Here is a 24,914-nt window from a genome sequence, read left to right on the forward strand (position 1 = left end):
TGAAGAGTTACAAATCCTCATAGTTAAGACTATGTGAGATAATCTAAAGCATATAAGAAAAGCTAAATTAAGAGTGCAGTGATGCAAAAATGGGAATAAAAGTATGCAAGTTCAAGTGCAAGAATGCTCCAAGTCCTTCAAAAGCTCCAAAGTAACCAAGAAAATCTATAGTATAATATTATCACAAAAGGATAAGATGAGAGAATGAGGAGAGAGACTCCTTTAAAAAAAATTTAGATGGTTGAGATTAAGAGGCAAAAGAGGCATAATCAAGGGTGAAGAATTCATCTTGAGTGATCCATGTGCACAACAATTTCACCTAATCGAGATCAATGGTGATGTTTTAAAAGAAAAAAGTATGTGTGGAGGAGAATAATGATTTCACCGACCTTGGAAAGTGTGCCCCTCATGTGAGATGAAAAGCCTTTTTCTTTTATTTTTTAAAATAAGAATAATGCTTTTCATGTGCACACTTAGGATAAGTGGGACTTTGGGGACTTTTATTTAATTAAAAGGGAGCAAGTTCTCTCAATTAAATAAATACTTTAGATATAGTGGGCAAACAATTGATTATAATCAAATGAATATACTTTTGAGGATTTCATCAAGAATAAGCAATGGATAAATTAAGAAAAAAATGATAGAAAGGGGGCTCATAGTTTGGATGACCATTTTTGGGTGATCACAATGAGTAGTGATGATGAATATATCGATATGGATTATGATTTTCCTAACATGCTTTTTATGTAGCTCACAAATACTTCTAGTGATGAGCTTAGTGACTTCCACCAGATTCCTTATTTGGATTTGGCTATTGTTCATATTGTGTTAGAAGTCATTCCTCTCGTGAGTCATCATCCTTCCCCTGGCACTTCAGATTAAGATGGGGGGGCATATAGAACACTTGAAGTGGACTTCCTTTAGCATGGTAGCATTTGTGTTTTCGTGTTGTTTTGTCCTCCATGTTGTTCTCTTTGTTATATGTTTTGTTTATATTTCTTTAGAAGATCCTTGTTCATCCATTGGCACAAAGGATACAGTAATAGAACATGTTGTATACATTATTATGTCTATATCTCTCTTCTTCTATATAGTATTACATGTTATGTTATACATGTGTGATTGTTCATACTTGTGTTATTTTATAGTCTTCTTGGTTGCTTGTAACATTGTAGCACCGATTCTTCTTGGTCTCTATGTTGTTGGCCCAAAGACTCTTCTTCATAGCTCTTACATTTCTTTTCCTCTATTGTGTTGTAGATCTACTTCCTTTGGGGAATGATGATATTTCATCCTTGATTTAATCTTACATTTTATCATATGATCACACTAACCCCAAAATTGGTAGACCCTTCATGTTCTCTTTCTTTGTCATGTGTTAATTTCCCTTGATGTTCACTCTCTTGGGGTCATCTCACGATGGAAACTGTCTTCGTAGATGTGTTTACACTATTGGAAATGTAATATAGACTAGGTGACTATGGGGGGGGGAATCAGGAACCAATTAAATCTTATACTTTAGTTCACCAATTAAACCATCACCATATAATCTGATCTAATTGCATGCATGAAAGACTGAAAGCAATAAAACATTCATAACACTTGACACAATATTTGGTGACCTAGAAATCTTCCAAATAGAAAGTAAAACTAGGGTGGGGATGATACCCAAAAGCTTTATTACTACAATATAAACTTAGCTTGTTAAAGCTTACAATTTAAGGACTGTTAGGTCCACCTTGTGAAAAGATTAAAATAATACAGTTAAGCATGCAATTTGACTGATTCACATGTTAGGATGAACCAATATTAGATCTCTAATCTATAATTCTGTTTGCTAAATGAGATTCCTTTATTGTAAATTGATCACCTTGCTGTGATAGATAAGTCTCTACTTCTCCTTATACTATTTGTAGCCTTCTTCTAATTCACACTCATATTCTTCTTACTTGTTACTCTCTTACACACTTGGATATGATATAATGCATTACATATATATATCAATCCAATTAATTACCTTATGGAGTTGGCTACAATACCCAATTCATCATCATTTACCAAGTTAGCCCATTGTTGAAACTTGGGTCTTGAAGACCATTTGGGTGATATTCTGACACAACTTGGCAAGCTCTGGCACTTGGTTGAGCCTAAGTACATGGTCCACATTGATCACTCATGAGTAGCTTAAACTTGGTTAGCACTTAGTGACTTGGCAAACACTGAAGAACTTGGTATATACTGAAGAGCTCGGTTGACACTATAGTTCAGTCAACATTGTCTTCCTTTAGCTTGGTTAGCACACTATAGCTTGATATAAATTGATATACTTGATAGACACTACAGAGCTTGATTAACACTAAAATATTTATCGATTACACTGATGAGCTCGATAGACTCTATGAAGCTCAATAGCAACTAATATTTGCTTTCGAAGCTCGATAGAATCTACTGAGCTTGGCTTACACTGTACATTGCCTATGATGCTCAACAAAAATTGTGAAGAATGACTTACACTACATTCTATCTCAGATGCTTGGCAGATACTATGAAGCTTAAGAGACTCTTCTTTTTTCATATGGAGCTTGGTAGTAATGTAAACAACTTATTAAGTGTTAAGTCACTAATTGAAAAATGATTTGACCTTAATGTCAACAATCTCCCCCTTTGGCATTAGAGACAAAAACACTTATCATACCAAAATATTGAATACTCAAAATACAAGTAAAAACTCCTACTATCAACATGCTTGTGTTTGCAACTCAGTTTTGATTGCTACTGCTATTGCTTGGTAAACTCTAACTCTAGTTTTGATTTTTCAAAACTATTTTTGTAGATATTTTCTGTACACATTTTCTCCTTAGATAGACATTTCTCCTTTGAATATATAAATCCTCCTTTTCTATGATATAGCCTACATATTCCCCTTTTTTGACACAAATGCCAAAAAAATAATTTATATCTACAAGGTAACACCAAAATGTGAAAGGAAATCACTATGTACCTTCAAAACTATAGACATTGTCTTGTCCCAATTCTCTTGCAAAGCTTTTAAACTGTGCAAAGCTAACTACACCTCAACTGATAGTTTCATCATGTGATAAACTATTGAAAAATTGTTGGAAATGTAATATAGACTAGATGACTAAGGTGGGGGGGGGGGGGTGGGGGGGGGGGGGGGGGGTGCGAATCAGGAAACAATAAAATATTATACTTTAATTCACCAATTAAATCATCACCAAAAAATCTAATCTAATTGCATGCATGAAAGACTTAAAGCAATAAAGCATGCATAACACTTGACACAATATTTGGTTACCCAAAAATCTTCCAAATAGAAAGTAAAACTGGGGTGGAAATGATACCCACAAGCTTTATTATTGCATTATAAAGTTAGCCTATTAAAGCTTACAATTGATCACTTCTGGTGATCTACCCTATTAGGAGCAATAAGGACTATTAGGTCCACCTTGTAAAAGGATTTAAACAATACAATTAAGTATGCACTCTATTAGGAGATTTATACAAGACCGTTTGTCCACCTTGTTAGAGGATCTGACTGATGCACCTGTTAGGATGAACCAATAGTAGATATCTGATTGCAAAATGAGATTCCTTTATTGTAAACTAATCACTTTGTTGTGATAGATAAGTCTTTGCTTCTCCTTATACTATTTGTAGCCTTCTTCTAATTCACACTCATATGTTTCTTAATTGTTACTCCCTTACACACTTGTTTATGATACAATGCATTACATATATATGAATCAAATTAATTACCTTATGGAGTTAGCTACAATACCCAATTCATCATAATTCACCAAGTTGACCCATTGTTGAAAGTCAGATCCTGAAGACCACTCGGGTGATGTTCTGACACTTGGCAACACTATCAACTCAGAAAGCTTTGGCACTTGGTTGACATTGATTGCACTATCCACCTTGATCAATTAGGAGTAAGTTGAACTCAGTAGATACTGAAGAGCTTGGTTGACACTACATCTATCTTCCTTCAGCTTGGTTAACACACTATGGCTAGGTAGACATTGATAAACTCACTAGACACTATAGAGCTTGGTTAACACTAAAATCTTCATCGATTGCACTAATGAGCTCGGTAGACTTTATGAAGCTTGGTAGCAATTGATATATGCTTCTAGAGCTTGGTAGACTTTGCTAAGCTTAGTTTACACTATACACTACCTGTGATGCTTGGTAGCAACTATAGTAGATCTTTGATTTGCAACTCTATTTGCTGAATGAGATTCCTTTATTGTAAACTAATCACCTTCTTTTGATAGATGAGCCTTTGCTTCTTTGTATTCTATTTGTAGCCTTCTTCTAATTTACACTCATATGCTTCTTACTTGTTACTCTCTTAAATACTTAGATATGATATAATGCATTACATATATACTAATCAAATTAATTACCTTATGGAGTCAACTACAATACCCAATTCATCATAATTCACCAAGTTGGCCCACTACTGAAACTTGGGTCTTGAAGACCACTTAGGTGATGTTCTCACAATCAACAATACTATCAACTTGGCAAGTTCTACCACTCGGATGGCACTAATTAAATGGTCCACATTGATCACTTGGGGGTAGCTTGAATTTGGTTAGCAGTTGGTGACTTGACAAACACTAAAGAACTTGGTAGATACTAAAGAGCTCAATTGACACTATAGCTTGGTCAACACTATCTTCCTTTAGCTTGGTTAACACACTATAGCTCGGTAGACATTGATAAACTCAGTAGACACTATAGAGCTTGATTAACAATAAAATCTTCATCAATTACACTAATGAGCTTGGTAGACTCTATGAAGCTTAGTAGCAATTGATATCTTCTTATGGAGCTTGGTAGACTCTGCTAAGCTTAGTTTACACTGTAAGACTACCTGTGATGCTTAGTAGCAACTGTAAAGCATGACTTACACTACATTCTATCTCAAATGCTTGGTAGCCACTGTGAAGCTCGGGATACTCTTCTTTCTACATATGGAGCTTGGTCGCAATGTAAATAAAATGATAAAGTGTTAAGTCTCTAATTGATAAATGATTTGACCTTAATGTCAACATACACTTTTGTTAAAGTCATTTCTTCCATCAAGGTAGTTGCAATTACTTTAATGGGGGGGGGGGGGGGGGGGGCATACACTATGCTCATTTTTTGCTTGTAATTATGGACTGGCAAATATATATTATGAGAATGGCTTAGAGTACTTTAGCCTTGTACGTTTGGTATGATTTATGGGATATCCTCAAATCTATGCATTGTGACTTTATCGCTTTTTTCACAAACTATTGGTTTCTTTGAACTATTTATGTTTCTTTGAACTATTGATGTTTCTTAGAGGTTTGGTCTTTATTTGTTCCCTTTGGATCTCTCTCTAAAATACTAACAGTTTAGGAGGCATGATCCTTTCTTTCGATCCTTCTTTGGACTATTAATAGTCTAGGAAGCCTGATGTGGTTTTGAACCCTTAAAGACACATGCATTCTTATGCCTAGGTCATTTTTTATTCTTCTTTTTGTGAAATGGAACTCCCTTAAAGATGAATTCCTCAATGGATTTCCTAGCATATCACACACACTTACTAGACCATTCAACTCATCTTTGATGCATTGACTAGCATGCCACACACAATTGCTAGACCATTTAACACCATCTCCTATAGTAGTACACCTTTTTTCTTTTCTTTTTCTTGTTTGGTTCACAATAAAGAACATAAACCTTATTGGGAGAGTAACTACACCCCTTTTGTAATATAATCTCTCTTGTTGTGATTTTGGATATGATGAAGGCTCAAGTCTCTTAGGATCTTGATGGTTTCTTCATCTCTTAACTCATGATAAGATAAACTCTTTACTTTTGATCTACATTATTGTGAGTGTGAGGCAACTCATAATCCCACTAAACTAGGGGTAAATGCACCATCTTAAAATTAAAGCACCCATATTTTAAGACCTTTAAGCACCTATCCCATAGCGATTTCCTAGACCATGGATTGATTTGTGCTTAATGTTCTATTTATCCTATTTTTCTTCCACCTTTTATAGAATCTTTCTCAACTCCCTCCTAGACTTTTAGAGGACCTTCCTCTTCCCTTCTTCAGGAATAGGTCGACCTAGGTTTTGTTTTTGTTCTGGAAGAGGTCAACCTCAAGTCCACCTATTCTAGAGGAGGCCCACCTCAGGTTTACTTGTTCTAGAATAGGTTGACCTCTTCTCGGGTGATTATGAGGCACAAGGCCCAAAATATCTTGTGGTTCCAAATATTAATTTCATACTTTCAAGTCTACTTGTATTGTTTTCCTACCTAAAATATAGTATATAAAGAGGCTTGTGTGCTTTATTTTCACATCCACATTTTTTTGAGAAGACAAGACATCAAGCAATTCAAGGGTTCAAGACATTTAAGAATCCAAGAAAGCAAGTTTTGTCAAGTATTAAAGGATCCTTTTATGAGAATTTCCTCTTCAAGATGAAGCATATTGTTGGCCATCAAGGGAGGAGATCTACATTGAGACATTCATCATATTCTTCATTGATGCATATTTACATCCATGGTTCTATGATGTGGTTATAGTAGATTCATTATTATTTGTGGATATATCCTACATCTTACATACTGAATTTAACATCTACAACATACAAAAAGAAAAAATCTTTATTGACAAGGGTTTTTACAAGCAAGGTGAATACTTACTTTTATCTTATTTTCTTTTCATACATTTACATTTTCAATTCAAGGTTGATTCCTCAATCTAGAGCTTGATCAAGGCAAGCCCTCATCCACCCAAAAATAGAAATCTAAATTTACTGTGTGTAGGAGCAAGATAGAAATTTTTTGGTTGTAAATATGGAAATTACTCACTGAAATCTTTACAACAAATCTGGGTCAATCTAGTTCTAGTACCCCAGGAATACAATGACTTCATGGAAAAGTGTTCGAAATGATTTTCACCAAGTCAAAATTTTCTTTGAGCCTTAGTCAAAAAAGTAGTTTTGGGGTTTTTCTAGATTTCTATTTTGTTTAGAGATCTATAGACATATCTTTAGTCCCAGGTCCATATCCATACTTTTCAAAGAAAAAACACACTTTCCTCTACATATTTCAAGGGGAGTCTTCCATCTTTCACTTACATTCATAATTTTAGCATAATTTAGTGGGTTGATTTTGTATTTTTGACATCTAGATTTATATTACTTAGTCAATTAGTTCAATTTTCCATACACATTATCACACATGGGATAAAGTTTATTTTCTTTGTAATGCATTCCTTTTGATAATTTGAGTTCGACATTGGCATCCCTTCCTTCATTTGGGCCTTGATAATCTAATATAGATTTAAGAAAGAATCATAATTAAAGATTATCCTTCTCCCCACACACATATTTGGATGCTTTAGACATAAAAAGCGGAGGCCTACTACCTATTAAAGTGCTTTCGTTTTTTCCTTAAACAAAGGAACAAGTTTGAAAAACACCAAAGGAGTTTCATAGAATCTAGAAAATTTATGAATTAAAGGACATGAGTCAAAGATTCAGAAAAATGGTTTATACAAATAGGTGAAGTGATAGTAGTGACAAATTCAAGGAAGATTTAGCGAATGAAAATGGAGTTTTATTGGGGACAACAATGCAAGTTTTGAGGATGGCATCTAAGGACAATATGGTTTATGGAAGATTCAAGAAAAAGTATCATAGAACCATAATTAGGTTTAGGAAAGCATGAAATACACACACACACACACACACACACACACACACACACACACACACACACACACACACACACACACACACACACACACACACACACACACACACACACACACACACACACACACACACACACACACACACACACACACAATCAAGCATAAGCAAAAAAAAGAGATGACATGAGAGAGAACATGGAGTACGAAAAAATGAAGAACAAAGTTACAAAATCATTAAGCAATCACAAGTTAAAACCATTGAATGATTTAGTCCTAACAATTTAGCAACAAGATTGTGAAATCCTTTAACTTGGTAGTCTTTAACTAGACTTAGAAGTTCTAGTTTGAAATTATTTTAAATCCTTTAACTAGTTGAAAACTACATAAGTGGGATAAAATATCTTAACAGAATATTCTATAATAAGATTGTAGATACTTCTAATAGGGTATCAATCACTCTTAATAGGGTGAATTCATTCAAAAGATGACATTATTTTAAGCTCTTAACTAGACACCTTATTATTTTAGTGATGAGTTGTGGGTACCACCCCCCACAATTTTTCCCTCTAAATATGGTTTTCTATGAGAAAAAAATATTAAAGTTATGCGTCATCTGTGAGAATGTTCATGTTACATGTTTATTACTTAGACAAATTTATATTCCACATTGATAAATTAGTTGATGATACAACATATATTGATGAAAGAGAATCATTTTATGATTAAATGGTTAAATAGTGAAAAACTGTGTGGTATTGATTGACCCCCCTTGTATCTGATCTAAATCTTTCCAATAATTGGTATCAAAGAAAATTTTAATATTTTGAGAGTAGATATGAGATAATGGAAAGTTACAAGTACAAAAAAAACTAAAAGAAGCCTTGGAAGATGATAATGAGAAAATACAAGATCTCAGAAAAACAATGAAGCCCTCATTTGCAAAAAGGAAGGAACTATCAGAATGACTATAAATAAGCTTTAATGACCTTGAAATATTATCTAAGAGAAGTATTAATTTAGAGGAATATGATGTTTCTATTTCCAATTTATTGAGAAAGAATAATGAACTACTTGAAGATATTGGCTAGATGAAGAAAGAACAAGAAGGTCAAATCCTAAGAATGTTAGAAGTATTGGAAAAAATGAGAGATGTTGAAAGTGCAAAGAATTCCTTGAATTAGAAAAGAGAATCACTAAAGAAACAATTAGAAACATATATTCACTTTTTCAGAGACAAAGACATGAGATCCAAGCATGAATTCAATAGTCAGAAGGGATACGTGACATGAACTTGCAATCAAAAGTAGAAAATTAGAGACTAAAGTAAGAGAATGAAGAGTTAAAGAATAATCTAAAAGTTGAAAGGGATATAAATGAGAGACTCACAAATTTTAAATAACGCATGTAGAAGATTGTTGAGAAACTTTAAAATAAGAGGAAACCCAATGATACAAAAGAACTAGGATATACTAACAGTAACAAACTTGAAACTGGATAGTCATCAAAATATGGAACTAAACAACAAGAATAGAGCCCTAAAGAATCCAACAAAGGTAAGAGTCCCTATAAGCCTACCTAATACAATTGTGGAAAGTTTGGTCATAAAAAAATATTTTTAGAAGCGGACAAGTGAATACTGGAACATCTTTTAATGGTTACTATTACAACTGTAATAAGTATGGTATTGAAGCCTATGAGTGTAGATCTAGAATAGTTAGTAGGACACCATAGAAAATATTTACTAGATATTGTTATAAATACAATCACTATGGATATAAAGTGAAGGAATTTAGAACCAAGATGCCACCAATAAGGAAGTTTAATGAATTAGTGAACTATATGAGAAAATGAGGTATAAATCCTATATGTGTTTCAAATGTGGAAAATAAGAACATCTACCATCATAATGCAAATCAAAAGATAATGTAAGAAGCTTTGAAACTTGGAGAGAAATGAGATTTACATGTTATAATTGTCATAAATTTGGTCATGCAACATATAATTACAGATACCGATTCTCTACCGAGTAACAAAGGAAATAGAATTGCAAATAAAGAGCAAGTCAGAGAAGAAATGAAGAAAATCTAGGTAAATAAGAATGAAGATACAACTCCAATTGAAGACCCTTTTTTATTAGGAATGGGGAATCCATCTACCAACTAAGAAAGTAAGTAAATTCTTAGGGACTTTGAATTTCATTAAAATGATCACTTAGTCTCTTAGATCATTTGAACTATAACATCTATTAGCATAAATAATTGTATTGGTGATAAGAATAATATAACACAAGAAGTAAGACAAAATTTAACTATTTTAGAGTCATAATATTAGAAAAATTATGCTTTTATGTTATTAGATAAAGAGACAAATTATCAAAATGAAGAATATTAGCAACAAAGTTAACATTGGTAAAGAAAATTCTTGTCGGCTAAACATATTTAATGTTTCATATAGATAATCATTGAACACCCTTGACTACTATATATAGGATTGTCTATTCTATCATTCTTGTATTATTTCATAAATATATGATGGAAACAAATATCAAGTGTGCATTGCAATCTAGATAAGTCATTTATCGTACATAAAGGACTTGAAGGTATCAGATTGATCTAGTTGCAAACCCTACACATACAAAAGAAATAACTTTTTGAAAAATAGTTGAAGTGTGGAAAGTTTGCAAAAGTCAAAGAATCATTATGAGTACAAGTATCAATATCCCAATGTTGAATGATAAACCATAATAATTCAAACCAACTAAATACCAATTATACCCATTAAAAGCTACAAAAGCAAAAAAAATTGGAGCCTTATCTTTGATACCACCAAGAGTCATGTTGATAGAGGATATTAGAACCTTTAATCAATAAAAATTGATTAAACTTGGAGATGAGGACATCAATGAAGCCATGTGTAAATGTGAGTTGATGAAGAAGATGATGAATGCCCCTATATAGATCTCCTCCCTTGATAGCAAAAAAATTCTAGATCTTAAAAAGGAAATGCTTATAAATGATCCTTGAATATTTAAATGCTTTGAATGCTTGATGAAGATTTTCTTGCTCGAATGTTTGTGGATGTCTTTAGATTTTCTTGATGTCATATGATTTTCATACATGTTAATATGAGCTTCCTAGGCTTCCTTTTATACAAGTTTTCAAGCATGAAAAAAAATCAAGACAATGGGGTCACCTATTTTTACAAATTACAACCTGAAGACAAAACTAGCTCAAAGATCTAAAATTCCTAGGGAATAGGTTGGCCTGGGTCAACCTATTATGGAATAGGTTTACCTATGTTGACCTATTATAGAAGAGGTCAACCTATTGTAGAAGAGGTCGACCATGTCAACCTATTCTAGAGTTGGTCCATAGGGATCCAACCCTGAGGTCTCATAAATTGCATTAATGAAAGTAGGAGATAAGGGGCATAATGGGAGAGAGAGATGATTGCACATTAATTTATCCATGGTCCATAAGGATACTAAAGGAAAGGTTCTAAATGTTGATTAACAAATCATACAATGGTAATTGATGGTGTTTTTGGTGATTACAAAGGAATAATCATTATGCATAAGTTAATCAAATAGGTGGAGAGGTAAAAACAACAAGTCAACAGTTACACACTATCAACAAGAAGAAAATTTATCAACAAATTGGATAAATAGGTATCAATAACATTGTTAGAAGACTAGAGTATTATTAGTACAAATGATACATGAAGACCTAATCAGTTTAAAGGGAAGTTAGATTAATATTGGTAAACTACAATTATTAGTAAATAGGAAAATCAGTGAGGTAAAGCTAATCGAGAAACAACATAAAAGAACAATTTTTTGGTAAATGGTCAGACCAATTTTTTTATAATCAAATTCATTAAAGGTAGATAAAATATAAAGTGATATACATGGAAAGTTGTAAAGACTAAAACCGTATATGGAGATTGATGATAAGATCTAAGTGCAGATTTTGAGGAAAGATGGACAAACAAAATAAATTTTATTTCAGCTTAGAGATGACATAAGATGGTAAAATTGATGTGATGAAGTCAAGAAGAAGGTGAAGAAAACCCTAATTAGGCCATGAATGTTTTTTGAGTTGAAAGAAAGATAGAAGAAGATTAAATTTGAACATTTAAGGTCGCTAAAAGTTAAGAGTAGTTGAGATAATGTAGAATCAAATTGTAATCACATATCATAGTACACACATCTTACAAAGATAAATCAAAGACAATGATGAAGGGATCTAACAAGATTTCAGAGGAAAGCATTTACAAGTCAGAACTTTCTTGTTATAATAAATAACAATTTCTACAAGTTAATGTAAAATCCCTTAACTAGGTAGTGTTTAACATGACTTATTATAGATCCTCTAACAAGGTGAACACAAGATAAGTGTGATTAAATCTTTTAATAGAGTAGTTCCTAACGTGACTGTTAGATACATCTAAGAATGTATTGGTCACTCCTAATAGGGTGAGTCACTTGGAAGGTGACATATGTATCTCTTAACCAAACATAATTTTTGACGTAGTCAAGAGTTGTGGGTATCATCCCCACTATATTTCTCCCCCTCTAACCAATGTTTTCTGTGAGACCAAAAACCATGGTGTTATTGTTGAAAATAATTGATTAATTGTGTATTGTCTTTGATGTTACACAAAATGTCATATCATTGCTAGTTAGTGTATGTTGAGCTCACTTGGGCATTGAAGATAGTTTTCTATGTTTGCTAAGCATTCTAGAGTTTGCCTAGTTCAAAAGATAGTGTCTACCAAGTTCACTTAGGTGATAAAGTAAAGTTTGTAGAAGTTGAGTGTTAATTGAGCTCACTTGGTTAATGAAGGAAATGTTGGATGGAACTAGTGTTAACCGAGCTCACTCAGTTATCAAAGGAACTTTGTGAATATGTAGTGTTAACCAAGTTCACTTGGTTAACACAAGAAAATCATTTTGAGCTAGTATTTATCGAGTAGGGTTGGCTAATGAAAGATTTTCTTGTTTTGGCATATTGAGTTAAATTGAATTGTTTGTTGGTTCTAGCCAACTGAGAAGATGAATATTAATTATTCTAAATTATATTCAAGTTGAATTGACAATGTGTAAGATATAAATATAAGGTCAAGTTGAGGATTGAATGTGTGGAACATAATTGAAAATTTGATGATGCTTAGACGAAGCAAATTAGAAGGGTAAGCAAAATATCCTTGTTGAGATGAAAAGATACATTTGATTATGAAGGATCAAGTATACAAGCCATAATTGAGATCTATAATCAACAATTTAGTTGCATCAAAAAACATGTCATCTCATTATTACTCTCTAACCATTGTAGCAGTGGTCTAAATCTCTTAACAGAGTTGGCTTTACAACTATTTGTAAATCCTCTAACAAGGTGACATTTCTATTGAATTGTCTAAAGACCTCTAAAAAGACCACTCCTAATAGGGTGATTAAATCCTCTAAGAGGATCACACCTAACAATATGTTTTTTAACCTTTAACAAGGTTGGCTCCTAACAAGGCTCACTTCAGAAGAGTGAAAAAAAATCAGTATCTAGTTGCGATTGGTGGTTTTTCCCAAATTGGGTTTCCACATTAAAATCTTGGTGTCAATTTTGTTCATGCTATTTATTTTATGTGTTCGCAAATAAGTTAAAGTAACATCAAACAAAGATAATATCTTAAGATTTTCATGTTAAGCATTTGTTGAGTTATTTTAGTGTTTATCGAGTTACAACATTTTTCCTGTGTGTTTACTGAGTTACAACAGAGATCCGTTTTGATTTGTATTGACATCTAAGGATTTATTTTTATGGCAACTGATTCACCCCTCCCATCTTAGTTAGTCCTCTTATATCTCCAATAGGTATGTGTGGGTGAATGATTTTGTTTTGCTTATTTGTTTACTATTTTATATTTCAGCATATCAGTAAATAAGTTAAATCATTACAACACTTAATAAGTAAATGAATGTTATTGGTAAAGTAGACTATAGACCTGAGTTTACAGTTTAAAAAATTTATTTGGTAAAGTGTTTGTGATACTTATTTACCCCCCCACTCTTAGTACACACCTTTCCAACAAAAAGGTTTTAAATGATGGGTGCTTCTATTTTAAGATGATACATTTAGTCTTCACTTTAGTGGAAGTATGAGTTGCCTCAAATGCATAGTAAAGTAGATCAAATTAAAAAGTTGATCTCATCATGATTAAAGAGATGAAGAATGTTAGAGTGGGGTTGTCATTGTACCAAAAGACCGATCTGTCAATGTCCAATACAACCACTCAACTTGTAGTACACAAGAGGCAATTAATCCCTTGTCACAAATCCTGAGAGGAGTCATGAACAAAGTTCTAACAATCTCCCCCTCAATGTTACTCTAGGGTTTAAGGATTCAAACCTATGACCAAGCTTTGATACCATTTGTTAGAGTGGGGTTGCCATTGCACCAAAAGATTGACTTTTCAATGCTCGATACAACCACTCAACATATAGTACATAGGAGGAGGTCAATCCCTTGTCACAAATCCTGAGGGGAGTGCTGAACAAATTTCTTACAAAGAAACCATGAAGCCCCCAATAGAATTGAGTCTTTACCATTTGTAGAATAATAAAAAGAGATATGTTACTAAAAAAAGAAAAAAATCTATCAAACTTTACCAATAAGGTTTGTGTTTGTTATTATGAAGTACACAAAAAATAAAGTTGCGTTGCAACAATAGATGCATTTAATGGGCTGGCATGATGGTCAACCCATACATTATGAATTCAATGGTTTATCAAGTTTTTGAAGCATTCTAGTCAATTCATCAAAAGTATTCATCATAAAAGGAACTTCATGTCCAAAAAAGAAAATAAAAAAGACAACCTATGCATAAGGATGCGTGTGTCCTTAAGGGATTAAACAAAAGACCAAGCTTCCCAAATTGTCAATAGTCCAAAGAAGGATAAAAAAAAATCAAGCCTCCCAAATTGTTAGTAATACAAAGAGGGATCAAAAGAAAGGATAGAGTCTCCTAGACTATTATTAGTCCAAAGAAAGATCCAAAAAGAATAACAAATATCAAACCCCATGAGTTGTCAATAGTTCAATAGAAGAAACCAAAATGTCAAAGTGTGTGAATTCATAAGTGATTAAAGTATATAACCATGTGTTGAATAGATTGGAAATTCCTTAATAGAAAAAATGAATTTAACAAAAGAGTACATGTATACACTAGAAACATTTCCACTATGAAATACCCACGAGAGAGAAGACATGAAGGGAAATTAACAAATGTTCAAGAGACAACATGAAGGCATCTGCTAACTTTGGGGTCTGTATGATTATATGATAATATGTAATATTAAAAAAATATGAAATTCCATCATTACCCAAAGTAAGTAGAACTACAACATAGTGGAGGAAAGATATGTAAGAGATAAAAAGAAGAGTCTTTTGGGGATGACAACATAAAGACTGAGAAGAATTAGTGCAACCATGTCATAAGAATCCAAGTAGACTAGATAAGGGCATAAGTTAGAACTATAAAACATATACATCATAACATGTAATGACATATATATGAAAAAATATACAAATAGAAGAAGATGTATGACATGTTTGATTACTTTATCATCTTGTGCTAACATAATGACAAGAACTGTCCAAAGTAGTCTAGACAAAACCTTTAACAAAGAGCACACATGAGGGAAATACAAGATGAATGCACAAAGACTAACATACTAGATAAGTCCACTTGAAGCTTATCCCCTTCCCCCTCATCTTAGTCTATAATATTAGGGAAAGGTGGGTGAAGCAAAAGAAGGACAACACCCAACATAATAGGAACCACAACCAAAATCCAAGGAAGAACTTTGGTGGGAGTCACTATGCTTGTCACTAGGAGTGAGTGTTAGCTACATAGAAATCATGTCAGGAAAATCATAATACATATCAATATTTTTGTATTCATCATCATGAACATGTTCGTTAGAATCATCAAGGGTTTCTTCCATATCAAGATTAATATAATCTAAAATATGAATAGAATCATCATGTTGATCAATTTATTCGAAAGTCTCAAGAATGGGTTGATCAAAGGAAGGATAAAATTGAGATGAAGACATAGTTAGAGAATTAAGAGCATGGGCCTTGGCCTTATCTTGATGGATCATGTGACACTTCTAAGCATGTTGATTGTGAATGATTTAAGAAGATAAACTTAAAGGATTAGGATCAATGATTATAGGTCCCAAAGAGGGAACAACTATAGTTTGAGGAGTGGTAGGTGGAGGAATAAATGGGCTAGGTAAGAAAACTACAAGAGGATCACTCTTAGGAAGGATATGCTCAAGAATCTTTTCTACCTTATTTTTTTGATAGGATTGATAAAGATGATCAAGATAGTTAGGTAGTTTCTAAGGGAGAGATGACCAATAGATATCTACCTCAAAACAGTCTTGAGGGAACAAGGGTTTATAAAGAGAATGATCAGTGGTGAAAATTTCTCCTTTATGGTGAAATTTTATGCACTTATGAATAGGAGAGGATACAAACTACACTAAAGAGAGGCATAAAAAAGCAAGCTTAACCAATAACAACAAAGGTAGTATGCACAACCTTACAAGAAAGGGTCACAATAAGATTAATAGAACCTTGAGAATGATAAATAAAATAATTGAAAGTTTGAAGCCAAACACTAGATGCATCCTAGGTATCCTTATGCAATCCTTTATTAAAAACGTTCCCTTCAATGATAATATTCATGGATGAAGAGGGATCAATCAACACTATGAGAAATGATATAATCAACCCTAGTAGTGATTTAAAGAGTACCATTGAAACTTTGAACATATGAGTATAATCAAAGGTGATATGAAGTGAAGGCTTAGGTTTGGGCAAAGGTAAAATCAGAGGTTGAGGTTGAGATTCAACATGATTAACTTATTCTACCTTATCATCATAGATAATATTAGTAATATGAGAAGAAGTTTGATTAATAACATTTGTTGAATGTGAAGGAAAATGATTGGTGTAGATTTTCAAATTCTAATTAGGTGTGATATATTTATTAATACTATTAACCTCAACATCAAAAAATATAGCATTGGAATCAATAAGACCTTGAATAGTATTTATCAAAGCATAACACTTTTGAGTATCATGACTAGGTTGACGATGGTATTGGAGAAAAAACATTTTGTTCAAATGAATTAGGTATTGGTTTTCTAGTGTTAATAGGACATATAGGAGGAAGTCTAAGAATGTTATCATGAATCAAAATTTCCATCACCATAGGTAAAGATTTAGATAAGGGAGTGTAATTATGATTAGGATGATATACAAAGGGAAAAATAGTTGTACGTTTAGATGTAGTAGCCATTTGATCATCATGTTTTTTGATATGTAGATTTTGATGTAGTTGATATGTTTAGAGATCTTGTTTTGGTGATCAACAATGTCACTCTTATCAACAATAAAAAGAGTTAATAGATTAGATCTCTCAAGCTGGCTCATTTGAAACCGATAATGGTGAAGCATTGCACAAAGATGTGAAAATGAAGTATACTCAATAAGGATAATACTATCTCTAATGTCTTCTTGCAAATTCAAAATAAAACTATGTTGAATATCATGATTTGGCATAAGATAAGATATTCGAGCATGTTTGAATCTACCAATGGGGTCACTAATTTTTTTTAACATTTTACTTAAAATGCACTAAATCAGTCAAAGAAATTTCAGGACCAATGTTGTTTGAAATTATCGAATAGAAGTATTGATAGGAATTTGAAAAGGAGTCAAAAGAATAAGGGGGTAAAAAGAAATATCATTGCAAATATGTATCCCTAAAAGTACATGTGAGCACCTTATCCTTGAGCCTATAGTTGTAAGAAACATCATTACATATAGTTTGGAAAGTCCTCACATGAATCACATAATGATCCTTACCATTATAAGTCTCAAGATGAGGTATCTCAACATGTTACGAGATAGAAACACGAAGGATGTCTAAGTAAAGAAGATTAGCAATGTCACATGTAAGGATATTGTACTTAGATTGAGTAAATGTAGCCACTTGTTGTTTCCAAGCATTGATAGTTTAAACCAAACTATTAATGGTAGGATTAGAAGACACAATAGTAGGCATAAACATATTGGATGTAGTAAAAAAGTTCTAGGAAGTAGAAGGAAAATGCAAAGATTTTGTTAAAGGATTGGAAGATATGGGAAGAGGATTGGAATATATGAAAGGAATGACATGATATGATGGTAATGAAAAAGGTATGGAAGTAGGAGGAACATTTGAGGGAAGTGAAGGGTTATGAAGAGCAATACTTAAAGGTTTAGAGACTTGTGTATAAGTTTTCATGAGAGGTGGAACATAAGTAGGAATGCTAGGAAGAGTAGTAGAAATAGGAATCAAAGGTTTGAAAGTTATAGAAAGAGGACTATATCCTAACTCTTAAGAACATTAAATCAAAGGCTTAGAATGAGTGTGATTAAGGTTAAATATACCATGCAAGATAGAGATGTTATTATCATCACAAGTAATAAGCTTCTTAATAGTCTCAACAGCGGTAACACTATTAGGGTTTTAGTTCTCTTGCACAAGACATTTTCCAACTTAGAAAACTCATGAGAGAGCTTATCAAATTGGTAAGGAGGGACTCTTAAGGCTTCATATTTGTCATGGGAAGAGTGAGAAGAGTTATGTTCTATGATAGAAATGAGGTCTTGAGGAAAAATGTTAGTATAATTATGGGTCTTGGGAAGAAAAGAGGAATCATGATCAAAAGAACCACTAGTCTATGATTCTCCTAATGAGAATACTAGAGGTTGGACTTAATATAATTAATCTCATAAAAGAGGAGATTTAAAAAGGAAACTCTAATGAGATCTAACCATTCAAATATCAATGTAACAAAGACCATAAAAAGTGAGATATAACCACACAACTATTGCTAAATCTAACTTCAAAGTTACAAAGAAGTGATGTGTCAGGTTCACCAAAAGAAGGTGAAAAAATATAAGAAAATGGAGACCTTCAAGGAAGAATGATCCAACTCCAAGGAATAGGTATAGGGCATCAAGATCACAAAAAATAAGGTAAACACCTAATGCAAAGGAGTAGTTGAACACCAAGAAATGGGTATGAGTTGGGTTCACCAAAATGTTCAAAGGTGCAAATGAGGTTGCTAATTAATTTAACAATATAAAATATGTGAGTTGAACTCATTAACTAGCCACTTACTCACTAAAATTCAATAAAATAAAAATAGGGTCTTCCAAACATAATTCTCAATCTAAATCAAGTTAGATTAGAAAAACCTAAAGGGATAAAGGGATGCCTATGCTAAACAAATTTATATTAAGGAAGTATGAAAGTAAGTACTCTTTCATGCAATGCAAAGTTTGATTTAAGATGTGTAAATATAGATGTACAATTTAGCTGATTGATTTAAAGAGAAGAGTAAGATAGATCTAGGTGCACTAAATATATACAATCAACTAAATTAAGATATAGAAATAGGTCTAGACTAAAAATCTAAATGAATAATAAATTACTCACCTTGAAATGTGTAGAGGAATGTATTTGTTGATCTCAGATTGGTTTTGACAATTGAGTGTCAACACACTTAAGATATTTACTTAGTTCATGCCGAACTAGTAACGCATGCCAAGTACAACATATAAATATTAATCATGCTGAGTTGCAATGAGTGCTAAGTCACTCAAGTGCCAAGCAAATAGACCATGTCGAGTGATTCAAGTGCCAAGTCAGAATAGCGTATGTCGAGCATTAGAGATTACATATGCTGAGTAACACAGATTGGAAATGTTTCTTTGTTATGGCAAAAACAACTATGTAAACCATTTTTTGACTGACCTAAGGATAGATTTGATATTTTAGAGATAAGAAAAAATCTACATGTAGATTCCGTATGCAATTACATGCAACCAATCAAAAAAATGGGAAGGTTTAAATGGAAAAATGGATGAATCTCAGTCGTAGATTCATACCTAACCCTAAGCCACCTAAGTCTTCTTAAGGAGAAAAAAACCATACATTTTTAATAGATTTGAGAGCATTGCAAAGGGGTGAATGATCAAATTCAAGGAGCAAACAAGACAATTTGTAGAGCATTCAAGGTGACTTAGCAATATGAATAAATTGCAGAATCGGTTAAGGGAAGAATAGAGGATAGAGGATACAAAATTGATACATCATATTGTGAAGGATTAATTAGAGATTGGATAGAGGTGATCTATTATCAGGCAAGCAAGTGCCAACCACAAGATCTATGCTGAGACATTTTGACAGGTGATTTCAGTTAAATCTCTTAACATAGTAGTCTTAATAGGCTATATAAAATCCTTTAACATGGTGCTTACTTAATTGTAAGTTGAAGTCCTCTAAAAAGGCACATTCTAACAAGGTGTTGAAATCCTCTAACAAGGTGGGGCTTAATAGCCTTTGTAAGCATTTAACAGGGTAGACTTTTTATAGGGTAGATCATGATTCATGGTCAAACCATTGTAACCTTACTTGGATACACTTCGTTGTTGTAGTAGTGAAGATTGTTAGTGTCATCCCACCTGAGTTTTACCTTCTCATTTGGAGGGTTTTTGGGTAATCATATCTAGTGTTAAGTGTGTGTTTTGATTACATGTTTATATGATTGATGCATATGCTTTATATGCTATTTCAGTTTATTATGCATGTGATGTATGAAAGGTGAAAATTTTATGGGTCCTAGTTTAAACTCTTGATTCATCCCACCTTAGAAGTTTACTCCTTTCCCACTTGTAATTCCAACATCATCTTTTTAATTTGAAAATCATGGATCCAAACTTATAATAGAACTTCCAACAACGAATTCACCATCACAATAGAAAATACCCCAAAAATATTTTTTTTTATCCCTGGGCTTTAGGAAGATGTCAACGTATGATAATGTGTTAGAATGCTTTATGACAAAGTCATCATATTATCGGGGCACTATAGAAAAAATGACTCAACTTCTTTATAAATGTTTCAACAAATGTTTCTAGATTTGTGGTCACAATTCGACTATCCTTCTCTCGCATACATTAAAAGTTGTTTTTTTGTTTTGGGTGGATGGGGAATTGTATTGATCAAGCCCTATATTGAGGAATCAAACTTGAAATTTAAATTTAAATATGGAAAGAAAAGAAAGAAAAATGTAAATATTCACCTTGGTTTTAGACACCCTTGACAATAAGCATTTGCAATGCTTGTATGCTGTAGATGTTGAATTTGTAATGTAGGATTCAAGAAATATCCACAAATATAATGAATCTTCCAAAACCACATCATGGTGCCATGGATGTAAATTTGCATCAATAAAGAAGATGATGAATTTCTCAATGTAGATCTCCTCCATTGATGGCCAACAAAACATGTTAGGATTAACGAGATAGAAATAATAATTATATGATAGGGTAAAAGCACAAACCTGTGTCACTTTTTATAAAGAAAAGTGATATCAAAATGTGACAGTTCAACATTAATGACAAACAAAATGGTATTTGCATTTAAAATATGAAGATGATGTAAACTGATGAAATGTGTAGAATTGTATGAATTTTATGCCTATAATTTTTATTATTTTTTTGACTAAGAATTTATTCATTTTATTTTATTTTGAAGTCCCTTTTTTAACTGTAAAAAATATAGGATGTAGTTCCCGTCAAACAAGTATGTGCAAATCATCTTTTTTTGTTATAATTTGAAAATATTTTATAGATGACATGTATAGCTAGTGCACAAAAAAAGAAATAATTATTTTTGATGTATATTTTCTTTGTTATAAGTACTCAAGTTCGACCTTGTCAGAATCCAACAATTTTTTCCTCCCGTCAAAACTTCCCTATCAAATCTATACCTTCTTGAAAAAAAATTACATATTCATGAAGAGGATTCTCTCCTCTAGTGATAAATATTTTTATTTTATTTTTTTGATATGATTTACTATTTTTTTTCATTTTTTGAGAGAGCATTTTCTAAAATGTTGAAATACCAACTTATAATATTTTTAGATTATAGCATATTATAACTAATCAAAACACTCAAAAATTTATATAATGATAATATTGAATCTGAAATCTATAAAAGGGTATTTTTAGTTTTTTTTTTAAAATTGAGTTTTGATAGAGAAATGAGATTTGACCAAACCAGGTTTTTGTATCACAAACGGTGAAACAGATCTATGCTTTTACCCGACAATATATCCAATATATGAAAATAATAAAATACACAAAGGAGAACACAAGACAAAAATATTTAATATAGTTTACTCAATCCCTATGCTAAATCCACCAAACAATGAGTCCAATATTCTTATTATCCAATGACTACAATTTGCAATCCCTTACAACTTAACACTATCACAAGAAGCTACAATCTCATCATACATTAATAAAATCCCAAACCCTAATCTATTTTATAAAAGAAATTTTCAACTTAGAAAATTTGAGTTATACTAAGTCATCCAATTAAAAAAAGGACACGATACCTTTTACAATAATAAAGTTAGTTTACAAGGAGTATGCCTAGGGCTCTACCCCCAAGAACATACAAGGGCTACTACCCTATGACCCTATCTTGGAGGAGTTGCCCCCAAACCCCTATAGGAATAATTTGGGAAAAAATTACAACAAATAAAGTGGGAAAAACTTAAACTCTAAGTTTGATTAGGCTCCACATCACAACAATCTCCTACTTGGAGACTGGTTAGACTCCACAAAAATAACTTCCCACTTGGAGACTGATCATAACACTAATAAACATATAGCTCTCACTGGAAGAGAACACCACCTTGGACCCTATTGTTCTTTTATTCTATTCGGCCTAGAAGACCAACCAAAGCTAAAGAGGAGCCTAACTTCTCCCTTGTCACTCCCTTTCTAAACATATATGCTAGATTATCATGTGTCTATATCTTTTCAAGCTTTAACTATCCATCATCCAAAATTGTCTGAATGGAATACTACCACAACTCTATATGTTTTGTCTTAGAATGTAGAGAATAATTTTTCACAAGATAAATGACACTCTGGCTATCTGTAAACAAAGAATTATCTATCTGAGGGTGCACCAACTCTTCCATGAAGAATTGAAGTCATATCATCTTCTTGGTTGCCTTTATAGTAGCAACATACTTTTCCTTTGTAGTGGATAATGCATTTACCTTTTGTAATCAAGAAATTCAACTTACTTATGTTCCACCAATAGTAAAGACATATCCTATAGTACTCCACCTAGTATTTAAATCCCCTACCAACTCTAAGTCAACATAACCTTGTAAATAAGTTGTAGATCCCCCAAAACATAAACATTTACTTGATGTACCTCTCAAATATCTGAGAATCCATTTGACTACATTCCAATGCTCAATATTAGGATGATTTAAATATATCTACTAACAACTCCCATTGCATGTGCAATATCTAACCTAGTGCATACCTCAACTTCCTACAATTGAAGCATAAGGTACCTTGGAAATTTTAGCCTCCTCTTCTTATGTATTTGGACATATCTCCTTAGTCAATTTGAAATGACTAAGAAAAGTTTTGCTAACATCTTTGGCACTCCATAGAGAAACCTCGTGACACCTTCTCAATAATCAACCTGAGATAAAGTCAATTTCCTATTTTTACGATCTTTGTAAAATTTAATACCAAGGATTTTTTTGGTTGCATCCAAATCCTTCACAAAAAATGAATGTGCTAACTATTGTTTTAGTCCCTTAATGTGATCTATATTAGACCCAACTATAAACATATCATCAACATATAAAAATAAAATAATGTAGTTGTCATCATCCAACATCTTAAAGTAAACACAATGGTCTGAATGACACCTAGTATATCCATGCTCATGCATAAAACTTTCAAATTTAGGATATCATTGTTGAGATGCTTTCTTCAACCCATATAAATTTTTCTTCAATCTGTCTTTGACCTCAAATCCTTTTGGTTGTGCCATATATATATATATATATATATATTTATTCATCCAAATCATCTTGAAGAAAAGTTATTTTAACATCAAGTTGCTCCAAATGTAAATCTTTAGTAGCGATAATACTAAAAATAATACGGATAGAAGTCATTTTTAAAATCTGAGAAAATATCTCAACAAAATCAATTCCCTTTTTATGTGAAAATCAATTTACAACTAGTATGGATTTAATTTTTTTCTTACCTTTATCCTATTGCTTTAGTCTTTAAACCCATTTATTCTATAAAACCCTTTTACCCACAAGCAACTTATATAAATTGGAAGTCTAATTTTTCAGCAAGGAGTCTATTTCATCTATCATTGTAGAATCCCACTGAAGCTTTGTATCCACCTACACAACTTCATCATAACATTCAAGTCCACCTGAATATGTTAATAAAATAAAATACAAAGAGGGAGAAAATCTTTTTGGAGGTTTACTTAGCTTTTTAGACCTTCTAACATTCACTAGGGTTAGTTGTATTTATTGTTGTTGATGTTATTGAAGAGCATGAGGAACTATTGGAAGACCATCTTTAGGAGTGTCATCCGATACTGCATATTCATGTTCTTGTTAGTTTGTGGTAACTGATCAGGGAAGTACTAAACATACTCCATAATACCTTAGAGGGGCTATTTTATTGACATTTTATGGCTGACATGTTGTAACTAATTTTAACCCTAAAGTGGTAAAAATACTTGTATAAAAGGGCTTAGGGTTATGGATTTTCATAAGGTGTGATGCAATAATTGCTTCTTGCAGCAATAGTGAGCTATATGGAATTACAAATTGTAATCAAGTTGTAATCATTGGATAGTAGTAATATTGGACTCATTGTTTGGTGGATGCAACCTAGGGATTGGGTGAACCATGTTAAATCTTGGTGTGTTGTGTTCTCTTCCATGTGATTTATTATTTTTTGATATTATTTATATTTGTATTTAATTGTTATTTATATCTATGGTTAATCCTAACAAGTGGTATCAAAGCCTAGTTATTTATTTCAGTTATCCTCTGTAAAAAAGTCTCATGGTTGACTGGGAGTGATGGTAGGCAAGGCTAAGTTGAAGGTGGAGAAGTTTAATGGGCATAACTTTCAATTATGTAAAATGAAAATGGAGGACTATCTTTATCATAAGGATTTATGGAATCTGTTGGAAGGAAAAACCAAGA

Source organism: Cupressus sempervirens, chromosome 9 (genome assembly GCF_028749045.1).
Source record: "Cupressus sempervirens isolate cs-2001-9-10 chromosome 9, ASM2874904v1, whole genome shotgun sequence".
In the NCBI taxonomy this organism is placed as follows: Eukaryota; Viridiplantae; Streptophyta; class Pinopsida; order Cupressales; family Cupressaceae; genus Cupressus; species Cupressus sempervirens.